The sequence below is a fragment of the Manis javanica genome, chromosome 2 (assembly GCF_040802235.1).
Source record: "Manis javanica isolate MJ-LG chromosome 2, MJ_LKY, whole genome shotgun sequence".
In the NCBI taxonomy this organism is placed as follows: Eukaryota; Metazoa; Chordata; class Mammalia; order Pholidota; family Manidae; genus Manis; species Manis javanica.
Genome location: NC_133157.1, coordinates 161,926,621 through 161,948,249, shown reverse-complemented (window position 1 = coordinate 161,948,249; position 21,629 = coordinate 161,926,621). Strand labels below are relative to the sequence as shown.

The 21,629-nt window shown below is 36.7% G+C and overlaps 1 pseudogene; it reads left to right on the top strand.

The window, feature by feature from the left end:
* The first annotated feature begins 15,558 nt into the window (after window positions 1–15,558).
* On the top strand, window positions 15,559–20,100 carry LOC140845680 (protein FAM161A-like; annotated as a pseudogene).
* The last annotated feature ends 1,529 nt before the right edge of the window (window positions 20,101–21,629 follow it).

Here is a 21,629-nt window from a genome sequence, read left to right as displayed (position 1 = left end):
TCGTTTGCTAGAAAAATTAGAGGAAAATTTTATTCCTTGGGATGAAATGATTTCTGCTGAAACAGCTATTTTTCTTATTCAAATCTTTTAGTAATTTATGAGATTCAAAAGCAATAAAATATCTATACCTGCATTTTTGTAGGACCAAAAAACATGAGTGAAACTGAACTGTGTTCAGGGGTCAAACAGGAAAAATCCATTTGACACCATTAGCCTTGGGGTCTCAAGTGAGTACATAAAACACACTATATTTCCCTATCTGAAAACATAACCCTAATCTATCTATACAATGCCAAACATGTGGAATGTGAACAACCCAGTCAATTAGTCACCTAATAGTTCACATAATGATAAACATCTGGATATTTGGAAACTTCCAGATGAATGAGTTAATTTTTCACTTTTCTGAATTTTTTTTTTTGGCAGTCTATTAGCAGAGCCAAATGTGGCACTTTTGACTGTTACTTTTAGGCAGCAGATCCTAAAATATCTTAGAAGTCCTAGCCATTCAATATCCAAAGAAAACCTATTTGCAGTCTTTCTTGATTCATTTTGATAAATAACTTATATTGAACACTTATAATGACAAAAATCAAGGTCATTAAATGAATTTGTATGTTTATTCAATAGATTTTAGTAAGCAGAGTATTAATGTTCTACTTTCACGGGACAATGTGCATATTGAGATCATCTGTCTTAGGCTTCCTATAGACCCCATTTTTAACTCACCACGTTATTGTGCCTTTCCCCTAATCCTTCCTTTGCTGTCTGAGAGGTTCCTCAGAAAGGATGTGGGATAGGAAAATACTTTGTGGCTGGTAGCAGAAAAATGAAGAAGCTAAGGGTCTGATGCCCAGAGGCCACAAGGAGAAAAGCTTTGGCAACAGCCTCAAAGGCAGGGGCAACAATTGACATCCAATGTGGTGGCAGGAGATGCTCCTTAGGGAAGTCAGGGAAGATGGAGGATACCCCAGTACCAGGACAACATGGAAAGCCATGGAAATTTAGACCAATCCAAGGAAGAAGAAAGAGACCAGGGTCTGTGACTGGGAATTTTGAAACTTCTTCACTAGTTCTCCTCTTTTTTTCTTTTCTTCTTTCCTCTTCCTCCCCATCTTCTGTGTTTTCATATACCCAAACTTAAAAATGTAATCCACAACTCCCCAAATAGAATCCTTTCATGTGATCCCACCCCTCTTTCTAACTACCAATCCTTCTCTTCTGTTTTCCTGCTCAAGTTCCCTAAACTCTCAGGCTCCGATAAGCACTCCTATCTACCTATCCACCAGACAACCTTCTGCTCCCTTATTCAGTGTTAGATCTTCTATTAAACTAATAAAGCTTAAGCTTCAGGGCCCCTCTCTTAAATGGGCCAGTTGTCCAGAGCCCTGGGAATGGCCCCAGCAATGTATTTATATAGACATACGTTTTGGAAAACTTTGCAACATGACATGAAGTTTTCAGGACAAAGTTTGTGTCACAGTATGGTACCTGACACCAAAACTATGTTAATATGAAGGAGAAACAAGATTTGAAAGGTACAGAGCCAGAAGCTGATCTGTAGAAAGTCTCAAACGAAGAATTCATTCTCATTGATGCCTCTCCAAAATGAATGTTCTTTCTTATCACAAACTTGATCAATATAAGACAGACAATTATACATGCATTACATATTTTTTCATTTCTAATGGAGACAATAATGAATGAAATTAATCAGAATTCCCATTTGTAGGATACACATCTGTAACAGAGCTACAAAAAGCCAATATGTCTATTTTTTTAATTAACATGATTTATGCATCCCAAATTATGAGATGGACTCTTAGTATATCTGACACATCTTGTCCTGATAAAAGACTAGATCTTCCACTCAAAGCTGCATACACAATTGCTACCAGCCCTGAGAAATTACCTGAAGAAACTAGTATTCCAATGACAAAATTCCAATATATGTTCATTAGGAAGTCATCCAATGGTAGCATACGAGTAATTGAATCACAATTGTGTGGCTCAGTATAATGTAATGACAACTTTTAAATGCATTTGAACACTCTTGAGCATACTTTAATTTCAAATTAATTTTGTGCATTTTTCAGAATTTTCAACAGTATTAAAAATCAAATATGTTCTGAAGTAGTTTTGCAGTGGAAGCCAAACATGTAAACAGAAAGAAAGAAAACTGGTAGAAGCTTCAAGTGTCCTTTAAGTGAAATGACAATATTTAAAATTTATAATTAGTTATTTATTTCTTTTCTCATTCCAAATAAATATCCCCTTTGTTTGCAATTTTGTATTTATAATTTTATATTACTTTTCTTAGAGAAAGCCCCCAACTCATATTTGTTTCAGGTTTCACAAACATGAATTGACCCCTCACCATCACAGCAGCTTTTCACAAATTAAAGCTTAAGAAGCTCCTGCCTCAGAATCACCTGGGATTCTTGTCAAAATGCAGAGTTCTGAGCCTAACCCTACATCTTCAGAATCAGCAACCACAAAGGCAGTACTAGGACTTGTATTTTTAAGGTCTGTCTGTGACTCTTATGCATATTCAAGATTGAGAGATACTGCTTCTAGAAATGTTTTCTCGAAAATGTCTAATAACATACATCTTGCCAACCCCACCCACTTTTCTAGTTCTCATCTCCTCATGATTTCTATTATATTTGAAAAGAAGAGCTTCTTTGAGTTATTTCGATACTTACGTGATTTTTTCTCCTCCCTCTTTTGGACTTCCCCCCGTAAGTGTTGGTTTATCACATAAAGGTTTGATCTTAACCTGACATTTTTATCAACAGTTTGTTACTCCATTAGTGAACTGATTCACTAACAGACCCACTTATCATCTGTAGTAGTTTCCTAGGGCTGCCATGATAAATCAGCACAAACTGAGAGGCTTAAAAGATCCAAAATTTATTTTCTCCTTGTTCTCGAGGCCAAAAGACTGACATTGAGGTGTCAGCAAGGTATTGGGAGGCTCTGAAGGAGAATTTGCTAACTGCCTCTGTCTGAGATCCTGGTGGTTCCAGCGATCCTTGGTGTTCCTGGCTTGTGGATGCATCGCTCCAACCTCTGCCTCCATCTTCACATGGCGTTCTCCCCTGTATGTGTATCTAAACACCCCACTTCTTATAAGGACAGCAGTCATACTGGATTTAAGGCTATCCTGTTTCAGTAAAACCTCATCTACACTTGATTAAATCTGAAAATATATTTCCAAATAAGGTCACATTCATAGATTCTAAGTGGATACAACTTTGAGGGACACTATGCAATCCAGTGTATCCAGTGTACACTGCTGTGCAACTGGTTCCCTACCACTTGAGAACTAGTCTTGAAATGTCCCAGTATCACATTAAACTCAAAATGAACCAAATTCAATTCGTCCAACGATGTTTTCATTCCCATTCACCCTATAAAGCAACTCCTTGAGTAGCGGACAGACCTTGCACTTTTTCATTTAGATCTCAGCATGGTCAGCTCAAGCCAGAGCACTCGTCTTACCCTGTTGACAGTGTGTCCACATACCTGTGTTGTAGGGCCAGCCAGAGTGAGCACCATCTTCACTCTGTCCTCACGTATTTAGACTGAGTATTGGAAGTCAGCCACAGTAATGGAATGGTTGATCATGGTTGTTTACTCTTGGCTCAAGGAAGACTAGTGTTTCAGTATCATGTACTTAATCCTTAATCTACATTGTGGATTAAATTGCTAAAGTATAGTGACTCATTTCAATTCACCATCTCAGTAAACAGTTTGCAATGAGTTAATAGAATATTCAAAGTAAGAGCACACAACATCAGTATTATGTTTACCATACCCCCTTAACTGTCAGGATAGCCTCGACTCCATGTTTTAGGGTTAAAGAAAGCAACTCCCACCTAGACCATCTTAAATCAGTAATTAAAGAAGTTTGAATAAACTTTATATAAATAAGTTTGAATAAACTAAAATGAGGCTTAAAAAAAAAAGAAAGCAACTCATTTAAGGACAGTGAACAGTTACTTTTTAAACATTAAAAGTGCATGTTATGACTTGAAGGAATTATCATAATTTAAATAAGTAGTATACTACTATTAAGGACTACAAAGGATTTTACAGTTAATCTGGTGGTAATCAATATTAATGTTTGGAAAAATAAATACTAAGTGACTGATAATTCAAGATATTTGTTTCTGATTACTGAGTTATAGTGCCTTAGAGTTAAAACATTACTCAGAATCAAAGTGAGTCTGAGTAATTGTGGTCATCCTCTAAACATTTTTGTCAATTGCCAAGTAGCCATAAATTTCCCGAGTCTACTTTGGAAAATAGAAATCACTATTAAATTCTTCAAGTGTTCTTTTTTTTTTTTTTTTTAAATGATGCTTAACATATATTTATATGTTTCCCTGTTCCTATCAAGCAGAATACTGTAACTACTTCCTTGATTATTACATCTATTGGAATCAATGTTTATTCTGCCTGAATTAAATCATATAATATGATTGATAAATTGCTTAAAACTATATGATAATATTCTGAAATCATGTTTTTCCTTTTCTCTGTACAGAGAATTTGAAAGGAAAACTGACTGAAATTATCCAATGTTGCATAGCTGAATGTTAGTTCAAAATTCAAAATACTTTGGCCTTTAATTTTGTGGTTGAGTAGATGTCCTTTATAAAGTATTCTATATCTAAGAAGCAATATTCCAGGCAATTACACAGAGTTACAAGGCCATTCACTGCACACAATATTAGAAATGGGATATTTGCACAGGTAATTAAAATGGATTATGGACTCATCAAAGTGTATTTTGAAATAGTTTGCGGAAAGGGCACAATTTTTTGTCACTCACTTAGAAATTATTACCTCAAACTCTTGCCAGTTGACTTTTTAAAAAGGCAATTCAAGAGCCAGAAAGGGGTCTTGACTAAAATTTTAAGATATAAAGAAGAATTATAACATAGACATACAATGAACAAATTGTCCTGAGCTCCCAAACTGTGCTATTTGTAGGTTGAACACAAAAGCAGGGAGTAGCCATGTGGCATAGGCCACCCTTCTCCAATACAAAAACTTAAATCTCCTGAAGTTGGCTAAAGGAAACCATAATTATTTTCAAATGAAAAAAAGCCACAAATTTCCTTGCCCTCTTACAAGCTGTTTTCCTATCCCAAGTTACATATTTTCAACTTTATCACATATCAGGATGTCAGGTTAAGCACCCATCCTAAGCATATTAAAATTTTTTCCTACCCCTGAACCTATGGCACAAACAAGGTTGCTATTTCAGTCATGATTATTTTACAATTGGCTTGCGTTTTTCCTGTCAGTTGTTTTTTTCAGTGTTAACATACACAATTGAGAGCAAATATACTGTTTATTATAACTCTCTCCCTGAACCACTTTGACTATGTTTCCTGTTGCATCTAGTAACATTTCCACAGAACATTGTTAGTATGTCTCCACTATCTCTGATGAGGTGTCAGCACTGTCAAAAGACATTTCGAAGTAAAGGGGCCAAAGTGAGTTTTTCTAGTAAGAGGTCATGGCCCAGTTTTCTCAATCCGGATCTTCATTCCATTTACCTTGAGCCTTACTGCTTCTTTGTACATGTACAAAGAGTACTACTAAGCCATAGGAAGTAAAAAAAATTGATAAAAAGTTATTCAATAATTCTGGTAGAGAAATTTGCATAACTTAGTGAAACCCCCACTATAACAGAATTGACTAGAATGTGTGCTTCTTAAATACAAGGGAAACTGCTCATAAAAAATTCCAAAAATTGTCTCTCTAGACCAGCCACACCTACTCTACCCAAGTGACAGAATTACAATGCACTTCAAGTTAGTTTCTTTGTATTTTGCAGTGCCAAAAATTGCAATTGTATTAACTAAAGAATTTGAGCATCAACAGAAGATATACAAAATGTCAGCAAGGTGAAATACTAATGAGAATGTTTAAGAATTGATCTTGGCAAACAACAACAAATGCTGGTGAGGATGTGGAGAAAGGGGAACCCTCCTACACTGCTGGTGGGAATGCAAATTAGTTCAACCATTGTGGAAAGCAGTATGGAGGTTCCTCAAAAAACTAAAAATAGAAATACCACTTGACCCAGGAATTCCACTCCTAGGAATTTACCCTAAGAATGCAGGAGCCCAGTTTGAAAAAGACATACCCACCTCTATTTTTATCGCAGCACTATTTACAATAGCCAAGGAATGGAAGCAACCTAAGTGTCCATCAGTAGATGAATGGATAAAGAAGATGTGGTACGTATACACAATGAACTATTATTCAGCTATAAGAAGAAAACAAATCCTATCATTTGCAACAACATGGGTGGAGCTAGAGGGTATTATGCTCAGTGAAATAAGCCAGGCAGAGAAAGACAAATACCAAACGATTTCACTCATCTATGGAGTATAAGAACAAAGCAAAAACTGAAGGAACAAAACAGCAGCAGACTCACGGAACCCAAGAGTTCAGTTGCCAAAGGGAAAGGGACTTGGTGGGGGGGATGGGAGGGGAAGGGAGGAAGAAGGGGAATAAGGGGCATTACAATTAGCACACATAATGTAGGGGGTGGGGCATGGCAAGGCAGTATAGCACAGAGAAGACAAGTAGTGATTCTATAGCATCATACTATGCTAATGGACAATGACTATAACGGGGTATGTGGTAGAGACTTGATAATGGGGGGAATCTAGTAACCACAATGTTGTTCATGTAAGTGTATATTAATGATACCAAAACTTAAAAATTAAAAAAATAAAGACCTAATAAAAAAAAAAGAATTGATCTTGGGAAAGAGATTGCCTTATTTTCTAAACAGTGTGACAGAGTAATAACAACTCTGAGAAATACTAGAGGAAAGATTTAAGGTGAGCAGAAACTTGAATTCATCTTTTCTGTTTGTGATCCTTAAATACATCCCCTGTTACCTTTGAAATTATCAGAAAGAATGCCGTCCCTGTGAGTGCATCTCATAGCACTCAGGCCCCTCTTCCCCAACTTAAAGCCGTGCATTGTATATGTTATAGTATTTATTTAGTCTGCTGTTCTCCTCTGAATATTTGAGTCTATAGAATAGTTTGCATAGCCACAGCACTTTGTACTACCAAACATTTAGTTATCAATGAGAAATGTCTCAAAATGATCATTTGATAAACCAAAATTTTGAGAAAGGTTGCACTGGGAAAGAATGAAGAATATGGGACATAATGTTGTGTATCACTCAGAAAGACTCCACAGCTTGGACTCAGGCATATTTTGTCAGTGAATTAATACTCAGGGAAAATTCTTACAATTATTTATTGTGTGTTAAATGAGTGAATATTCTTTATGTGAATCATATATTGTACTTCAGATTCTTAGGGTCATATCTTTTTACATATTAACAAGTCTGGTATCAGGATACGCCTTACTATTGATGGCATGGATAATTATTTGCGTGCATTTTCTTAGTTGTGCCTAAAAGAATGGATTGTTGTATAACTGATAGAGGCTTGGTTTTAATGATATAACTTCCTGTTTCATTTTCTGAATGCTCTCAGGCTGTTCTGAAGAAGTTGTACCTTGAATCTGAATGCCACTGACTTATTCTTTTTAACTTAAGGATTTATATAATGTAGCATCAATTTTCATTTGGCCAAGAAAGGTGATTAAAAATATATATGCCAGTACTATATTTTGTTTTTCAAAAGGATGTTCTGAAAGCAAAAAATATAAGAAAATCTTAGTCTCAGAACTAAGGTAAATCCTTTACTTTTAATAAAGTTAGCTCTATGAAAAACTCATTTTGACCTGGTTTTTCCATTTCCCTAAGTGGATTTGTATCAATCCATGATGGGCATTTTGGAATACTCCTCTGGGATACTGTGGTACAAATGCCCCAGCACTCACTCACAGCCCCGTTCCTACAGACAAGGAGCATTCAAAGCAAGGCATGGCAACCACACTATCTAGAGAATGTTCAGACATTTTCAGAATACTTTGCTTTTTATTTCAAAAGTCAAAAAAACATTTCTATCCCAGTTACATTTTTTCTTGAAGGCAGAAGTCTTTGATTCAATCTGGGGATTATCCACTTGAACTGAACTTTATTCACAACCCTATTTTAGGGCCCAGAGCAATGGCTGAGCACCGGCCTTTGGTTGAGGTCAGTGTCGTATCTGATCTTGTCCTTGCTCAAATGTATCCTGAGCTGGCAGGGGGATGCGCTCGGTAATATTATCCTGTGGGTCTATTCTGTCTCTAATGTCTACAGTCTAAAATTAGCTTGCTTCTGGCTTTGAATCCGTACACTTTGGCTCCTTCTTCTCAACCTGGCCCCTCTCTTCCCCGGCGATAGAAGCCAAACCCAGGTTATGCTCACTTCTGATCCATAAAGTACACTTCCATTTCTGAGCCACCCACCCCCAGTCTTATTTCCTTTTTCACTGCCCTGAAGCCCTCTCACATGAGCACATTTGGAAAGTGTTCAGATTCATTTCTTTAGTTTGCGTTTTAGCAAACCTGTTCCCTGGTCCAACTCTTATTACAAAAAAAAGTTCAACCACGGGTCCAAATACCAAGTAAATGGTGTTAAATAACAGGACAAAAACAGGTTATGCTGATTAGCTCCACTTATTTTCACTCACATAGTGTACTGAATAAATATCTTGAATCCCAGGTTTGTCTGTAGAAGGAATTTTCCCTTAGGTATCTAGGATATTTTCTTACACATTTGTTTCCTTCAGATGAGTAGATAATATAACAGACTGAATACAAGGGGATGACCAATATCCTTCTGATCTAATCTCCCAATTGAATCTTGGTGAGGCTGTGTGGGTAAGGCTGTTGTTAAACATGAGTCTTCTTAAACTTCAGAAAACAATCAGAATCTAGTCACCTATTATAATACTCTCATTTTAAAGACGGGAAACAGAACTAGAGAGAGGAAATGGCTTGTCCCAAAATAGAGGAAAAAGTGGCAAACTTAGAACTAAGACATCTTTTGACTCCAGGTTGTCTTGCTGGGGGAAAACAAAACTTTCTAGGTCACAGAGCGGGGCAAGGATTACTTAACCCAAAACATTTTTTGAAAAATTGCTAGTTTGACCTTCATCAGAGTTAAAGTTTCTGCTCATCAAAAGATAAAATTAAAAACATTCAAAAGCAAGCCACACACTAAATATATATGATACATGTATCTGACAAAGGAATTGAAGCTAGAATAATAAAGAACTATAAATAAATAACAAATGACAACTTAAATGTTAAAATGAGCAAAGGACATGAAAAACCACTTCACATATGATACCCAAGTGGCCAATAAGAACATTAAAAGACAGCAAAATCATTAGTCTTCAGAGAAATGTCAAGTAAAACCATAATTAAGTTCCATTTTATATCCACTAGATTGGCCAAAATAAGACTAGCAAAGCATAATGTTAATAAGGATATGGAGCTACTACAATACTCATTCATTCATTCACTGCTGGTGAGATTATAAACTGATGTACCACTTTGGAAAATTATTGGTAGTTTCATTATAAAAACCAAGAGAAATGAAAACCTATGCTCATGAAAAGATGTGTATGAAAATATGATAGATTTTTCAAAATAACCAAAACTTGTCCAGATGTCTATCAATGGAAGAACAGATAAGCACACTGGCATATTCATAAAATAAAATACTCTCTAGCAATAAAAAAAAATAATGAACTACTGATACACACAACATGGGTAAGTCTCCAAAATATACATAAAGCAAAGGAAGCCAGACATAAAACAGGACAAACAGTATATCCATTTATGTAAAATTCACAAGCAGGCAAAACGAATCTATAGTGAACAGTGGCTGCTTATGAGACATAATAACTGATTAGGAAATTCCTAGGTGAGGGAATGGTCTTTTATGTCTTGGGTTAGTGTTTGCGTTTATCAAAACTCTGAAATGTACAGTTGACCCTTGAACAACATGGGTTTGAACTGCACAGGTCCACTTATGTGTGGATTTTTTTTTCAGTAAATCTATGGGAAATTTTTTTGGAGATTTGCAACAATTTGAAAAATGTATTTTCTTTTCTTTAGCTGACTTTTTTGTAAGAATATGGTATATAATACATATAACATACAAACTACGTGTTAATCAACTCTTTATGGCATCAGTAAGGCTCCCAGGCAACACTAGGCTATTAACAGTTAAATTTTGGGGGAGTCAAAAGTTATACATGAATTTTCAACTGTGGGGGATTGGCACCCTAATTCCTGAATTGTTCAAACTGTACTTTTAAGATCTGTGCATTTCACTGATATAAATTTTACCTCTGTTATAAAAGTGCAAAGAAAGAAAATATGCTCTCCCCAAAGAGATCATTTTTTTCACTAATTATTACAAAAGTTTTCACCCAAACAAAAAAGTAGAAACAATAGAACAACAAACTGCATTTATCCATTTCACTTCTTAGCTTTGGTAGTTGTGAACTTTTTACCAATCTCATGAAATAGTTTTGTTAATAATGAGAAAGACATACCAGTACATGGAAAAAATCATGGTTAACTAAATTGAAGACTGTAATTGGAAGACACAGGCAAAAAGAGCCTTATAAAATGTTGGTGTGTGTTCACTCCCATAATAATTACCTCATTCTACCTTGTATTTAAGTTACTGATTTGCGCTTTAATCAACTATAAGGGATAATTAAATTCTTGAAGGCATGATTCCTCTCTGCTCCACTTTTTTTTTTTTGCATTCCAGTTAATCTTTGATTAGGAAGGTGAAAGAAGGCCCATGTAGAAGTTTGCATTGTTTAAGTGTGCCATTCAGTGGTTTTTAGTATGTTCACAAGTTTATGCCATTCCATTAACATTAATTCTGGGGCATTTCTATTATTGCCCAAAAATCCCAGTATTTATTAGGAGTGACTTTTCCCCTCCCCCTGCCCCTCACTACCACTAATCTATTTTCTGTCTCTATGGATTTGCCTGCTCTTTGCGTTTCATATGGACAGAATCATGCAATACGTGACCTTTTGTGTTTGGCTTCTTTCACTTAGCATAATGCTTTCAACATCCATTTTGTAGTTTATCAGTACTTCATTTCATTTTATGACTGAATAATATTCTGTTATACAGACACACCAAATTTTATTTATGTGAGCCTGGCACATAGTAATTGCTTAATAAACAGTGGCCTTCATCTTCATTTTTTTCTAACAAGAGAAAATTTTAAACCTTTTCCAAATTATGACTAAAGAAATATAGGATTTCACTTTGATCTTTAAAGCAGGTGCTTTAATGTCAGTTTCAGCAGGTTTGTATTACAAGCTAAACTGTTTCTAAGAGAAGATTGTTCTTCATAGTTTCTCTCAAAGGACCCTTTGTGGTCTGAACAAGTAGACTATTTCATGCTCTCTGGCCTGGTCTCCATCACCCATCACAGACAGTTCAGCATTTCTACATTACAAATTCCAGATCCTGGACTTTTTGCATTGCCAAAAAGTACATAACGATAGAGAAAGAAATGGATTGATTTTCTTCCCAGTGCTTTATTACTTCTCTGCCGATCTTGTTATGCTAGGAAATTCTGATGAGGGTTTTTTTCCATGCTGTTTACATGCTAAAGTATAAAGGAAAAATAAATTGCTTTCTTGAAAATCTCCAGTACATTGGTGTTGCTATTATATCTCCTCTTAATCCATGGTTTGTATCATAGTCTTATAATAGTAACCAAGCTGTCCTGGGTAGAACTTGGAGTATTTCAATCATGTAAGTCGGGGGTGTTTGCCATTTTGTTGCACAAATTTATTTGAAATGTGAAATTTTCTTGATCCAAAGACTAGCATCTTTCCTTTAAAGAGTAACTGGCTGAAAACCTCTCTTAAAATCTTTCCTAATATTTCTGTTTCACTCACGTGAGTGAATGTGGCACTCTTGTTGAGATGCCACATTGAGAAGAATTCTACCTCAAAACTCTTTGATTCTAAATAGTATCTCATTTGCTGTGTCCTCAAACTATGATTTGTAATGTTCAGTTTCCAAGGGTTATATCAAATGGTTTGTTTTCTTAGCTAGATTTTTTCAATCAATTTAGTACAAGTGAAATAAAAAGGCAGATTTTCCCATTGACCAGAATGATAGAGAAAATTTTGTCTTTTTTTAAGTGGTGTATACATCAGCATGTATGTGCAGGATCAAGACCTGAAAGAAACTAGAAATGATCTAAAGGAAATCTAATCATATATAAATAAGAATGTGGACTATTCAACCACAACAGTGGTAACATGTTACCTTAAGAAGATAGTGCTGCCTTTGCTATCATAACACAGGACATTTTGAAGTAGACTGCTAAAAACATTCAAACTAAATATGTTAGTTCTTAAATAGACTTTTACAAATTGCAAAAGAAACAAAGCAAACAACCTTACCTGTGTTTGCTTATTGATCTTGATTCAGTAAAGAAGATTATAAGATGCAACTTTTTCAACAACTAACTTTATGGTAAAAATTTAATTCCTATATTCTAGATTATTCTATTCCTTTCTTTGATATTTTAGAACCAGGATGCAGCATGATTGTGATACCTTGCCTGGAAGCAGAGGACAGGATTACATTAGCTTTGGATGCCCTTCTAGCTCTGTTATTCAAGGATTCACTGTGGGTTAATGTCGATTCCCAAAAGGCTTGCTTGTTGACAAAGACATTGAACTTGACACTCCCAAAATACACAAAGGAAAACAAAGGAAATTTTATTATGACACAAAAGAGAAATCTGCCAGAGTATCTCAGTTCTCTGGAAAATCCTGGAACCTTCATAGAATCAAACTAAGAGATTTATTATGCCTAGACTAGAAATATCAAATTGTGCTTTCTGATAAGCATTAGCAATAAAAGCCTTTAAAATATAGAGGAAATGAAATATATGTTTATCCTTTAAGAATGTTCTTAAAGATTTCCAATCCTTAGCACTAATCTAACTTGTAGTCTGATTTAAGTACTTTCCTACTTTGAGTCTTAAAGAAAAATGTTCATTTAAAGTAGACTTTTACACAATTAATTTCAAAATACCTTGTACAAATACATAACCCAACATATGTTTTGTTTCTTGATCTTCCTTCCCTTCAGTTTTGGCAGACTTGTTCTCACATCATGTAGAACTGGAAAATTTACAGATCTTTAATTGAAATAAATGTGACCCAAATTCAAATCTGAAGTTATTGTTGTACAATCACCATTTTCTAATTCTTCTGTTTAATTCCTTCCTCCATTAACTGACCACAGCTGTGAGTACTGGCACACAATAACGTCTTCTGAACTTGAAATGCCCTAGAAGTCACAAGAGGAGTTCAATGAGCACTGAGAGCCCAGAGTTTTCACAGAGACTTCATTCCTTTTCGCAAGAAATCTTCTGGTAATTTTCTGCAAAGACTGGCCTAAGCTAAATGCCACAGGTTCCCTCTGTGCTTAATGTACCTTCGATAAAGGTGACAATAGGCTTCTGTTAGCAGCGGGGAAGGGGCACAGTTATGGTGTCTATGTGTGTATCTGTGTCAGATAAAAATCTCAGACCATAAGCCCAAGAAAGCAAGAAATGTAAATTTCTTAGTTTTCTGTACTTAAATTTCATTTCTATTTTAAACCTCCTTTAGGCCTAAATAGAGGAAAGTTAATCATCAATTCAAGGTCCAATTCCCTAACAAATCCCTAAATTATCTGGACTTTAGTCTCTTCATTTGAGACAGAAGAGAGTTTGACTAACTTGGAAAGGGCGCAGGTCAGACATTCTCCTAAGTCCCAGAGGACCCTCAGAGCTCTGCTGACACTGCTGTGATGACTGCATAGGGATATAAAATTATCTAGTCACCTCACTTTTAACCTTCATTAAAACTAAGTTTCTCAACTTAGATGTAAAATAGGTTCTCAATGCAAGAATTTAATGGAAAATATAAAAGGAAGGTATATCTATTATCTCATTTAGTAAGACTGATTTTCTTTTTTTTAAAAGGCATTGGATTTTAAAGTTTAGGAAGGGAATGATAGATGTGGGGAAGGAAGAAAGACAACAGCATGTACTTTATTCCACATGTATTCAAGAATTTGAAAACAAGTGGCAGAGATGCAAGAGAAAATCCAGAAAGTATAGAATCATAGAAATCAAAGCTGGAAAGCAGACCAAATGTGAAAGAGTAGAAACCTGTGGCAAACTGTCCCTGAGGCCGAAAAAGAGGAAAACAGTACATGTCCATTGAAGACTCTGGTGAAAATGGTTTTAATGATGGGAGGCAAACACCAGGTTGATGTGCAAAGAAGAAACCTGTGACTGAAGATTAGGAGGGAAAGAAGCTTAAATGGAAAAATGCTGAGAAAGAACATCGGCTGGAGGAAAACTGTGAATGTCTTGAATGTGGCCGTATTTAAATGAGGATGGGAACACACAGAGGGGGGAGATTGTGAGAGCAGGTGACAGAGCTGAAGAAAGGGAACCCAGAATATCAAGAAAGGATGACTGAGATAGCTGCCAGCCTATAGGTGTGATCGGCTGGGGCACAGAGTGGCTAGGCCCTAAACTAGGACGATAAACCCTAGGCATTTGGATTTTGTAGACCAACCAAATTAAAAAAGAAATAGATGATCCAGATAGAGTTGCCTCAAAGGCACTTTTTCACTGAATAAAGTATTCTGGCTTGGCACTTTTTTTCTTTCAGCACTTTGAATATATTCTCCCTCTACTTTCTCTTGGCTCGCAAGGTCTCTGCTGAGAAACCCACTGATAGTTTTATGCGGGTTCCCCCTAGTAACAGAAATTTTGGGTCTCTTGTGGCTTTTAAGAGTCTTTGTCTTTGATTTTAGACAGTTTTACTGTAATGTGTCTTGGAGAAGATTGTTTTGATTGAAGTTTGGGGATGGCTATTAGCTTCATGAATTTGGATGTACAAATCTCTCCCAAGTTTGGAAAGTTCTTAGCCATATTTCTTTAAATAAGCTTTCTCCCTCTCTTCTTCTTCTGGGACTCTAATGTTACGTATATTGTTTCTCTTGGTGGTGTCCTATACGTCTTGTAGGATTTCTCTGTTCCTTTTCATTCTTTTTTTCTTTTGCTCCTCTGATTGGATAGTTTCAGTTCATAGGTCACCTACTTCATTGATTCTTTTCTGCCAAGTCTGTTATTGAAGCTCCCTATTGAACTCTTTGGTTCAATCATTGTATTCTTTAGCTCCAAAATTTCTCTTTAGTGCTTTTTTATGTTTTCTATCTTCTTTGTTGAACATCTCAGTATGTTTTTGTATTGCTTTCCTGATATAATTTCATTGTTCATCTGTGTTCTCCTGTAGCTCTCTGAGCATCTTTAGAACAGTTGTTTTGAATTCTTTCTTGGGCAACTTCTGGATCTCCATTTCTTTGGGGGCTGTTGTGGGAGGTTTACTATATTCCTTTGCTGAAGGCATGTTTCCCTGATTCTTTGTGATTCCTGTAAACTTGCAAAGGTATCTGTGCATTTCAAGGAGTAATCATTCTTCCAGATTTTATGGACCCACTTTGGTAAGGGATTTTTACCCATGGGGCAGTGGGAAGCCACACTGTAATATGCTGCGACCCCAGGGGCAGGCTACCAAGTATGCAGCATGTGGCAGTGCTGGGTCCCAGGGGCGGGATGTCTCTTTGGCTCAGGCCCCTGGAGTCCACAGCATCATCACTTGGTGAGCAATGCTGGGGGTCTGCAGTGGTTGCAAGGGTTGTTAGGGTCCTCAGCAGCCCCTCCAGATCTGGTTGTTAGGGACCAGAGCAGGCAACAGAGGTAGCAGAGTCAGTGGTGTGCACCCACTTGTCTACACGAGCCAGTTCCAGGTACCCATATCATGTCAGAGACAAGCTGCAGACACATACAAAGTGGTGGAGTCCAGGACAGGCAGCAACCACTGGGGCCAACTACAGGCTCATGGGAAGTTGGCTCTCTTGTGGCTCTACAATCTCCTCCTGGATGTGCACACTGTCATGGAGACTGGTGACAGCAGCTGGGCCAGAGACACAGAGGTGAACAGCTAGGGGGCTAACTGCACGTGAGGGCAGGTGAGTGCCTGTGACACAAGACAGGGCCTGACCCAGGCCCACAAGCAGCTGTGGGGGTCTGGCTATCAGCATGCTCACCCATGGCTGCACAGTCTCCCCAAGATCTGTGCACTGCCGTGGAGGCCACACAGGCATCAGCCCAGCAGCATGGAAGTGCACAGCTGGAGGGGCTAGCCCTAAGCATGTACCTGATGGGGAGGGCCAGCTGTGGCATCTTGTACTCACACAGTTGCAGAGGCCAGAGCTGGCTCCAGCAGAGATGAGGGGAGGAGAAACAGCGCAGAGGCACTCAGCTGGCCGCTGTCAGTGAACGTGGGTACCTGTGGGGCCAGAGCTAGTGAAATCTGTAGCCCATTCCTAGCTATCTCTATATATCTCAGTTTCTTCAGCTTCAGTGGACTGAAACCAAAGAGAGATCTTTGTACAGAGCCCCCAAAATGCTCACCACACTCTTCTTTTCCTGAAAAGGGGAACCCTTTCTTGCTGGGAAGTTCTCTCTCGGCTCTTGAGCAATGCTGGCTTGAGGTATAAGGTGATACTGGCAAAATGGCGCTGTCTTCCTTCTGTTCTTTTGCATTTATTCTCAGGTTTTCGTTTCACTGTGTTGCTAACATTTCTTATGTGGACTCTAGAGCACTCCCAGAACTGTTTATACTCATGCACATCTGTCTAGTTGTCAATCTTTGTCAGGGACAAAGGATGGAGTCTCCTACATCACAATTTTAGTGACATCATTCCCTTCAAAGATATTTTTTTTAACTACCAATCACCATTATAATTTTAAAAAGAAGAAAGGACCTAATCTCAGAGCATAAAAAAAGTAACAGTTCCTTAAATTTGACAAAGTTCACTTTATGAAACTGTAACATCCTTAATATTACTATTTTGTACAGGACTAACAGAAAGTTCATTTCAGTTTGCTATTGGTCCCAAAACAGCATTTGGGAACCAATTCCAGGTCACGCAGCCCCCAGCAGTCTGCTCATCATAAGCTCATGCTTATTCTTTACTTGAGAGACCGGTATTCCAGGCTCACTGGACTCTCCCCTTCTTGCTGGACTACTAAGACCCTCCCTGGTCCACACAGGGAATCAGTCAGTTTCCCTATAAATGAATCATTACTGCCTCATATTTTTAAACTGATCTCTAAGCATTTTGAGATTAGGGATTGTCCAGCACAAATGTGGTGTTCTGTTCATTTTAATGGATGAAATGCCAAAGGATGGGTGGAGGGATGGAGGGATGGAGGGATCCAGGGATGGAGGGAGAGAAGAAAGGAAGAAATCTTGGAATTTTGATGACTGCCTACTGATTGGAGCCCCATCTAACATTTGCCCCATTTGTGCTTAGACATTCTGGAAATGCATGCATTTTGAACCTTTAACTCTACATGTTTGCATACAACCTTCCTTTGCTATGCCTCCCAGTAGCTTTGGACTCCTCTTTCTTTATTCAGTCTTTACATTTACTCTTCTGTGCCACTGCCTGCTCCTTGGAGATTTCAAGTTCAGTCACTAGAGAAACTCATTGTTTCAGAAAAGTTTCTTTCAGTTTTTTCTCTAAATGGATACTCATCTTGAGAGGTTTTCTTGGATTTTTAAATCTATATTTCCACATACTGAAATTATATAAAGATTCATTGAAGAATTATCAAATTGCACTTGATTTCAGAAATGGGTAAAAGGTTTTGAAACCTGAAACAAATTGTGCCTCACAACACAAACATAAAACAAAATGAACAGTAAAAATGTCAAAGTGCAGTAATCAGACATTGTAATTGAAGGTATGAGAGAAAAATCTAAAGATGAAGCTCTGCTTGTCAATGAACTTCTTAGTAAGAGAGCAATATAAACAGGACAGAAAGCACCATGGTCTAAGAACCTCAGGGAAGCCTGGAAGTAAGCATGAGGAACCACAACAAGAACTGAGGCTTTCAAAAGCCAAAGTGTGCCTCACATCTCTTCAAAAATGTCTGACTTTCCCCATTCAGAGACTTAGTCCTTGGAATTATGTGGACATCAAGAGGTATTCTCTTTGAAATGCAACTAACTTAGCCAGAGATAATACATTATTATAAACCTTGTTTAACTTAGCTTGCTCAGTTTTTAAAATTTGTGACAAAAGTCATAAATAGTAGAAGAGAAGTCTAGGATATGATTTGAAGAAAATTAAACAGAAAGAAAGAATTTAGAACATTAAAGTGTACTCCACCATTTCATATTTTTGTCTGACAAAAATAAAGACAATGCCAAAGGGATAATGATGGAGCAGAAGTGGGAAATAAGAATAACTGTGCAAACTTCTAGGGTAGCTCTAAGTATATGCTAATGTTGATAATATGTGACTTAAGTTTTATTATTTATACAAAGACAAGGAATAAGAACTTGGAAAATGAGGAATTGAGATTGATGTGGTTCGTGTAAATCAGGGACTCTGGAAGAGATAAAGCTTCAGAGAAAATGTGACCAGGAGAAAAAACATACACTGGTACAAGGAAATAATGGGATAGTTTGTCTGTCTTGCTATAGGTTTGGTCTGGGGATACATAAGATTTCTACTAAAATTCATAACCACAGGCCTGTCCCAAAGTGGATTTAGGTTTGAATTTACACTATCCATGTGTGGCTAAGGAATCTTCAAGCCTTAGTCATTAATGTATTAATGGCCCCAAATATAAAATTTCTCTGGTGGAAAATGTTCTCATTTCAGGCCATGAAGAATTCTCGTAGGAAAAGTTCACTGAAAAGGAATTGACAATGCAGATTTTAAAACAGATGAGGCAGGCACCAGCTTTGCCACCCAGGGCCAGTGCAGTGATGGTACCTAGCAGTGAAGCTGGAAACTCCCAGTCCTAAACCCCAGTAAATCCCAACACCCAAGTGGGTTGCCCAGCAGGAATGTGAAGACCCCCTCGAGGCCCTGACATAGAAAGGGGTGGTCTTAGAAGAGGAGGAAGAGGAAAGAGAGAAGATGGCAGTGCAGCTAGACTCTGCATATTGGCTGATTTTAACACCAGCTCCTCTAAGGTAGAGGAATATACGCTCTAAGCAGTGAGGGCTTTGTGGGCTTTCCTGTTACAAACAGTGCTACTGAAAAATATTTTAGGAAGGCAAAAGAGCTGAAGGCTGCCCACATGGAAATTATGGCCAAGTTAGAGAAAATGTACCTGGATAAATTAAATTTAAAGGAAGTTCAGCCAGTCATCATCAAGGAAGATGCTCCTTGTGTCTGTTCCAGATCTGTATCAGGCAAAAACTCCTATCACCCTGTCTCGTTAATGACATAACTTTCAGGGTCAGATTTGGGCCAGTTGCCCTCCTTGCAGATGTCTTCCTCTGAAGACTAGTAGCCCAACTTAAAAAAGAGTATCCTGAGGGAAAAAAAGAAGAATGATAACCTGTACTACATCAGCAATACGTGGACAAATATTTTTGTTGAAGATTATACTTAATGTGAAAATGCTGACTTTCCAGCGGTTGGAAAAACAAGGAAGAAACCAAACGAATGAGTGTCAAAGTAACAGTGCCTGAGCCTTATCAAATGGTGATTAAAGAACAGAAGAAAAAACAAGAGAATATGACATCTAAATCAGATATGCAAATGGTTCACAAACTGCTCAGAAAAAAAGAATATTGTATGTCTAAAACTAATATAATGTTAAATATCCATGTATCTGGACATTTATTATGAAAAATAATAAATAAATACATTTTAAAAAACAAGATGTCGAGTGTGAGAAGAAATTCTGAGCCAGTCCATCCTTTTCTCTCTTTATCATGATAGAGTCAAGCAAAATGAAGAATGGAGAAAGTCTATGAAGCAGGAAAACAAGATTTTTGGCCTCATAAAGGCCATTTAAGTTTATAACAAAAGAGGAACAGAAACCAGGCAGTCCAGGAAAAACAGCTGAGAGGCTTTTTTAAATCTAAAAAGAAAACAAATCAAACTTTATAGAACATTAGGACACAGCTGACAGACTGAGAGATTTTACAGAATTCATCCCCTCTGTCATGCAGGCCAGCTCACAGAAGTTTTCCTACAAGGACCCAAGTGGTCTGAAAAGGCTGAAAAGTTAAAGTGAAAAAGGTTAGGTGCCAGACTTCTTGATTTTGAAAATCTACATTATTCTAGGTGGGGAAAAGTGGCTTAGTTTTGAGAACAGAACAGAGAGAAGTACTGGCCTTTGGTGATTTGTTTGAAAAAGTTCTTCTGGAAAGCATGAATCAGTAAATATTTTTAAAGTTTGCAAAATAAAAACAGATGAGGGAAAAATTCTGTGATAAACAAGAGTCATCAGGTATAGTAAATAATATTACATTGCCCAATAATGCCAAGTGCTAGAACTACTAGAGTTCCAAAAATAAATAATTTCACACCAAAAAAGAATTGAAAACATAAAAGAAGACAAAACTCCATAAAAACATATGAGACCTTTTTAAATAACAAAATAGGATTTCTAAAAAAAAAATTTTTATGTTAGTATTATAATTCAAAATCAGATTGAAGATTTAAAGAGGGCAATAATAGAATGAATGGAAGAAAGGCACATTTTGAAACATAATGGGTAAGGGTTTTTCATAATTAATGAAAGGTAATTCTCAGATTCAGTAAGCACAGTATGTTACAAGCAAATTAAACTTTTTAAAGACTCTTAACAGTAGATACATTCTATCAACTTGTCAACACTAAAGACCAAAAGAAAAAATTTAAAGAACCAGAGAGTCAAGGAATAACAATTAAATTGAAACAGACTTATTTATAACAATACAAGTCAGAATACCAAAGAATGAATAATTCAAGTTGACATAAGAAAATAATTGGCATTCTAGAATTTTTAACCAGCTTATAATCATTTCCAACAGATAAAATATGAAAGTAATAACTTTTAATTTATAATTCTTTCATTTTGATCTAATGAAAGAAGAAGATGGACACACAGGAAAGACGATAATGCAAAGAGGAGAAATGACAGGTAAGGAAATTGGTAAAAATATTGGTAAACAAGTAGATAATCCTAAAAAATTGATATGGCAGAATTGCAATATTAATAATTAAAGTGTATAAAATTAGTAAAATACTAATAGATGGTGTACACAAATGAAAGGAGACTAAAATGTGGGGCGAGAATAACCCAGGGGAATAACAGGGAAGATGACCAATGTTAAAATGTCTGAAGTCTGTTTTATTTAGGCAGAGGGAAGAGGCGTTGGTTAATTGAACACTTTGTTAATTCAACAATGTCTTTTACATCTTTAAGTGTAACCTGAAAATGAATAGAAAGAGAATGTCTTCCAAAACAGAAGTGAGGAGGGTAGGGGTATGAAAGATATCTAAATACTTACATGCAATCTGACAACCTCTGTTTTAACCTTCAGTGAGCTGAGTCTGTTTGCTAATGTGATTAATGATAGATTGAAAAAGAGAAAAAGAGAACAATGGGATATTTGAGACACACCTAAAACATGAAAGGATAGATTAAAAATGAAAGATAGATAATATCTAGAGAAATATTAAAAGAAATATGAGGGAGCTATATTAATGTCAGATAAAATGTACTTTAGATAAAAGATATTTGGGACAAAAATGTT